Raw genomic sequence first — 6,495 nt, forward strand, 5'->3', positions numbered from 1 at the left:
ACCAGACATTGCCAAATACCCCTGCATAATGAAATAATCCCCTAATTGAAAACCACTGCAGCAGAGAAAGGCTATAAAAGGAAGGTATATTCTTGCACCATGATCTGAAAAATGACATGAAATAGGTAGAAAACAGACAGTCACTAAGCAATGGGACATTATCACACAGATACTCTGCTTTTTAAAATAACTCTATCAGAGCAAATTATAAGATTGGAAAAAATAATAACACCATAGGGGGGAATCTGTCAAGCAACGGGTTCCTTTGACCCATGTTGGAGCTAAGAACGCAGTTAAATGCAGGGTAGCTTGATGATGCCTTTGCCCTCACCAAGAGTCCATGGCTTCAAGAAAAAAGAACTAAAACCCATGTACTTTGATTTGTGATAAAATTGGATCAGCTCAGTTCAAACAGTCCTGCCCATACTTTATGATTTAAATGCACACAGAGTTTCAAAGACCTAAATGCACAGCCAATTTATTTATAGTACTTTATAGTACAGAAACTCAAACATTGCAAATTCTGCTTCTGGTTCATGATTGTAAATGAATTCCAAAGTTTCAAACTTTGGGCAAAAATCGCAGGTTACTACTGCCAGAGCTCAGAAAGCCTTTGCATGCTCTACAGCAACTTTTCATGGTGCACATTGTCTCCTTCCTTTTTAGGACCTACTTGAACAAACTCACTCACCTTCTTATAAGTCCCTGGAGACACTGTTTTCAGGGCTTGACCTGCCAGCTGGAAACCGTTAAGTCATTTCTCCCCTGTTGTACCAGGTTCTTAACAATATAGAGCTGTAAGGCATAATTTGTAAATCTAGGTTTGAGGTCCGAATGATGTGTGAAAAATACTCAACACTTACGATTGGGACCAGCTACTAAATTTGCATGGCCTAGTGGAAAATGAAAGTGCATGGCCCTTTGTTCAAAAAGTATTAAATATTTCAAGAAAGTGGCAGCAGAACATTAAACCAAGCCTGCGCCCCCAGCACAGGAGGACGCTCTGTAGCTTCACAGGTCTCGGACCCTGCAGATGACCGAGGCCACCACCACTGGTTTTCTGTGCAGCCTGGGGAGATCCCGTAGCATCTGCACATTCCCTCCTACCCAAATGAAAACACGGAAAACGGCCCCTTCTTAATCCAAGTATGATGACTGTGAGTAAAATCTGTTACTTTCATCCTCTCCCATGTGGCCTGCTAGACTCCGAGGGCTGAGCTAGGATAGTTACGAACCTATATTCAAACCATTATCATTTCTGCCCAGATTCACTTCTACCTGGCTTACATTAATTTTCCTTTTGAGTAAAGGAAGACGTAAATGGGTTGTCTATACTGTCAGTGTATTAGACCTATAAAGTATTGAGAGTGGACTGTGTGGCCACGGAGGAAAATCCGACCTCACTGTCGTGCAGCAGGGCACGGACAGATATCAAAAAGAAGGAAACAGTGGTTTTGATGCTCCTTCCCTCGGTCAGAGGGTCATGTCAGTTGACTTTCTCTGAGTTTTCCCAATCCCTCATTTTCACAACCACCATCTTAGTACAGCTATTTCTCTTCTTACCACTTTGCCCCTCTCCATCACCTCCAGCGTGAACACTACCCTTTGTGTAAGACACATCAATGACTCCCCTTACATGGTGTCCAACCCTCATGTCCAAGCTGGCCGCCTTTTTCGACTCACCCCCTACAACCCAACAGTACACATTCCAGTGTAAACACGTGGTCTGGTAGACGCAGGAAGGTTCTCGGCTCTGCTCATTGTGTCCCTCCTCTTCGTTCTTGTCCTCTACTTCACACACTGCTTTTCCTTTCTTCAGAAAGCCTGTGCTGCCTGTGGCCCTTGCAGTGGGTGACGTCTCACCTATATGCTCCCCAGATCACCTCACCTGCCTGTCAACCGCATCTGGCAATCGTCGATTTCTGAATTTCCCTTCCATCGAGGGATGCGGTGTACCCTGCCTGCCCTCTGTATCAATGCTCTACTCCTGCCATCTGATTTAACACTAAAGAGATACAAAGTCTTTGTTTCTTTCCTGTTGTATCACCAGCCTGTAGGAACATGCCCAGAATAAAGCACATTTTCAATTTTTAAAACTTTTTAATGAATAAAAATTAGAAATGATATTTATAAACCAAACACAAAAATCCACATTTGTATTCTTGGAACAATATTCTCAACTTAATGTGTTTTAACAGTTTCAGGTCACAAAACTGTATGTTTTCTTTCCTTTAAAAAAAGCTTTAATGAATCTTTTTCTCTAGCTTCACTGAAATATGATTGTCAAATAAAACTGTATATAATTAAGTTATACAACATGATGTTTTGTTTTGTTGTCATGAAGTACATATATATACACTGGGAAATGATTACTGCAATCAAACTAATTAACATATCTATCACTTCACATAATTACCTTTTTTTGTGGTGAGGCCATTTATGATTTACTCTCTAGCAGATTTCAAGCATACAATACAGTATTGTCAACTATAGTTACTATGCGATACATTAGACACCCAGATCTTATTCATCCTATAAGTGAAAGTTTGTACCCTTTGACCAATATCTCCCCATTCCCCACCCCCAACCCCCGGCAAATAACATTGTACTCTCTGGTCTTATGAATTCGACTTTATTATAGATTCCACACATAAGTGAGATCATGTAGTATTTGTCTTTGTGTGTCTGGCTTATTTCACTTAGTATGATGTCCTCCAGATTCATTCATGTTGTCACAAATAGCAGGATTTCCTTCATTGTTATTGCTGAATAATATTTCATTGCATAAATGCATATCTCTGTTCAGCCCATTTTCTCTACACATTCATGCATCCACAGACACTTAGACTATGTCCCTGCATTGGCTGTTGTGAATAGTGCTGCTAAACATGGGAGTGAGGATATCTCCTGAGATCTGATTTCATGTCCTTTGGATATAGAGCCAGAAGTGGGATTTCTACATTACATGGTCATTCTATTTTAACTTTTTGAGGAACTTCCATCCTGTTTTCCATAGTAGCTGTGCTAATTTATATTCTCACCAACAGTGTACAAGGCTCCCTTTGCTCCACATCCTCTAGAACACCTGTTATCTCTTGTCATTTTTGTAGTATCCATTCTAACAGCTGGGAAGTGATATCTGACTACAGTTAGGAAATCGTGTTTTTAATTGAAATTGAAGTTTTCTATACATATTAATAAGCACTTTCTGTGTTCCTTATTTTGTTTCAATTCAATTTTATTCCAACTGAAAATAAATAAGGTGATGTTTAGACAGTTGCAAAAACAGTACTAAACTTTCTGCTAGACCTATCGAGAAACTGCAAAAGGAAATTATACTAGGAGAGTAATCTTAAGGAATCAGAGTTCACGGTTCATGATATCGGCTCCTTCTTCCAATTCAAGTGAGCAGAAAAGCTATTTTACCAAAGGATAGTTATAAAATGAATTTCCCATCATTGTCCTTTACTTCACCAATTTTGATAATCACGCACAAAAATATCTTCTGGCAATAAGAGAAGGATAAAAGTAACAAGAGATTTCGTGTAAAGGACACTTACTTTTCTAAGTTTTTCCTAGAAAAAAAAAAATGCAGTCCTTTGATTTCCCCATCTTTTCTATTCAGGCATTAGAATAAAAAGCAGAAATGATCAAATAACCTCCCACTGCCTTACCGTCTCTTTCACATTTCTTCTGGTGCTCTTTATGTAATGGCCGGATACACTCTGGAGACGATGGGTGATGACAAAGCAGGGAAAGTCGTTTAGAATAAAAGTGAAGCTGGTACAATTCTCTAAAACAGTAGCATGAAAGCAAATGCAATTTAGGTGGCAAAATTGTTCAGAATCTAAAAATACTATTCTGAAAATTAAAGAACTTGTAAGGACTATGGATTCATAAATGTTGGTTGAACGAATCCACTTTTGAAAACCATTTTCAAGACCTTTGTACGTACTTACATGGGTTGTAAGTGTTATATTCTGGGCACAAAGAAGCATTTATAAGTTCAGTTTCAAGAACCAACTTCTAGAAAATTAAAAATGGGTTTAAGGAATACATTTAAGCATATGTTAGAAATTTAGAGACTCGAGCTTCAGAGCAAGTGAAAACCAATACAATTGGCATAAAATTTCCACAGGGAAAATGCTAAGAAATAAAGGTCTTAAGGGCCAGTCATGTCCATCGTCTTTTGTTTCTGTAGGAGGCAAAATATTCAGAGGTCCCGAGCAGGTGTGTAGCAAATCTGGCCTAAGGCTCATCTGAGAAGTAGCAGAAAACAATTCTAGGAAAACAGTATTTTAGTGGCCAGAGTTTTAACATTATCAAAAAGGAACAGACAATGGAAGGAAGACATCAGGAAGAAAAAATTTCAGTTAAATCTTCTTTAACCCTATAAAAAAAAAAAATAAGCTGAGTTAACCATGAGGAGGTCAGTACTCACCTTATTTTGTGTTATTTTATTTTTCCAAAGCTCATTCTAAATATCACTGTATTTTTTTTACAGATCACAGCACCAAGAAATTATACGTTTTGAGATCTGCAAAATTTTATTTTTGCCACTTTCTTTGGTTAAAGTTTTTTGTTATTGTTAATTATTATGCTATGTTGTTAATTATATTATGTTATATAAAATATTTAACACTGATTTTTTTTTAACTGTTAAGGTAAACCTTCATGAGGGGAAGATTTACCCTTCAAACTCACAGCAGATAGACTTGGAGGGTAAGATGGAGAGTCAGAGACTTGGGCATAGAATAGTGGACGTGTGCGTGCATGTGTGTGTGTTTCAACCTTTGTTTACACACACAGACTCTCTTTCCCATTAAGGAGTGAGCTCATCTTTCCTGGTTATTTTCTTACTCACAAGCAGCCCAGTTTCCTCTAGTTTGTAACTAGTTGGCAACAGTAAACAAGCCAACGATGAGACACTTATTTAATATAACTCCACATGTTTTCTGGGAACATTTGGGACAAGCAAATGATGAACAGGGTGAAGGCACATGGCAAGGAGGTGTCATGGCAAAGGCTTCAGTAGGGTTCAGCCAGCTGGAGGACTACAGAAGGCAGGTTGCTTGGGGGCACATGTGCCCCCCGCAGTGGGGGGGATCCAGCCTGGTCCATAAAGCCAAGGATCTGGTTGGCACAGGAACTGAGTTAAACTCAGCTAAAAGTTAGTCTTATTGTGCTGATACTGTCAATTAAGACTCCTCTCCCAAAATAATTTGGCAAACAGAATGAATGCAAATCAGTCTTCTAGCAGCTAACTATTAGACAGTTTTACCACCCACTCCCGTGTGCCGCTATTTCAGAACTCAGAGGCAGAGGGAGGCCGTTGGAGGATTATGTAACGCTAATTGTGTAGACAGGCTATAATTCCGGAGGTTTCTACCTTCATCCTTAGAGAACCATTTCCACAGTCAGCCCGTGAGAAAGCACTGAAGTGATCCACAAAAAATGGGGTGATAAGATTACTTCATAGGAAGAAAAAGAGAGAAGCTTTCATTAACTTTTATATATTTTACTTTCTTCATAGTTGTATTTATAGTTTAAGAAAATTCATATTGAGGGACACCTGGATGGCTCAGTCATTAAGCGTCTGCCTTCTGCTAAATTCATGGTCCCAGGGTCCTGGGATTGAGACCTGCATCGGGCTCCCTACTCTGCAGGAAGACTACTTCTATCTCCCACTCTCCCTGCTTGTGTTCTCTCTCTCTCTTTCTCTGTTTGTGTGTGTCTGTGTGTGTGTGTGTCAAATAAGTAAATAAAATCCTTTAAAAAAATTCATATTGAATCTGCCCTTAGACAACCCCCGTAGTGATTAGATCATGGCCTGCACACACACACACCCAAGCTTCGATTTCCGTCACGCACTTCCTGCTGTAAGCCATTATCTCCATGGCTGAAGAACAGGCTTACCCCTCTAAACCAAAAGCAGATTCCTGGAATCCCTAACTACCTTCCAATCTGTATATACAACCCCAAGCTCCTTGCTGGAGGGGCTGTATCATCGTATCCACGTTGAGGATTTAATATACAAGCTCATAATAATGAGCAAAAACTGCTGTGGAACAATGATTAGAACAAATTCAGTTTGGAGTAAAAACCAGTCTATTTGTTTAAAAAACATTCAAGATGTTAATGAATATATTGACACCAACCAGGTAATCAAATTTATATAAGATAAAGCTTCTTTCCTACCAAAATGACCAAATGTTTAACACCAACTTCAAAGTCAAAGGTTGGGTTAGAAATCCAGCCTTAGAGTTTAGAATTCATGCATTTGCCTTTTTTAAGCAAATGTGGGAGCTGTGGGACTCCGCAGCAAACAAGACAGATAAGTCCCTTCATGGATTACATGTTCAGACACTGGTAGCTGGAACAGAGAGAACAGAAAAAATGATTAATTAGGGACTAGAATGACAGTGAGACTATGATGAAGGCAACAAGAACCACAGCAAGAAAGAGACGGACCAGGAAGCAGGTGGGTGCCAGAGA

The sequence above is a fragment of the Mustela putorius genome, unplaced genomic scaffold, assembly GCF_011764305.1.
Source record: "Mustela putorius furo isolate JIRA1106 unplaced genomic scaffold, ASM1176430v1.1 tig00000835_pilon_pilon_pilon, whole genome shotgun sequence".
Taxonomy (NCBI): domain Eukaryota; kingdom Metazoa; phylum Chordata; class Mammalia; order Carnivora; family Mustelidae; genus Mustela; species Mustela putorius.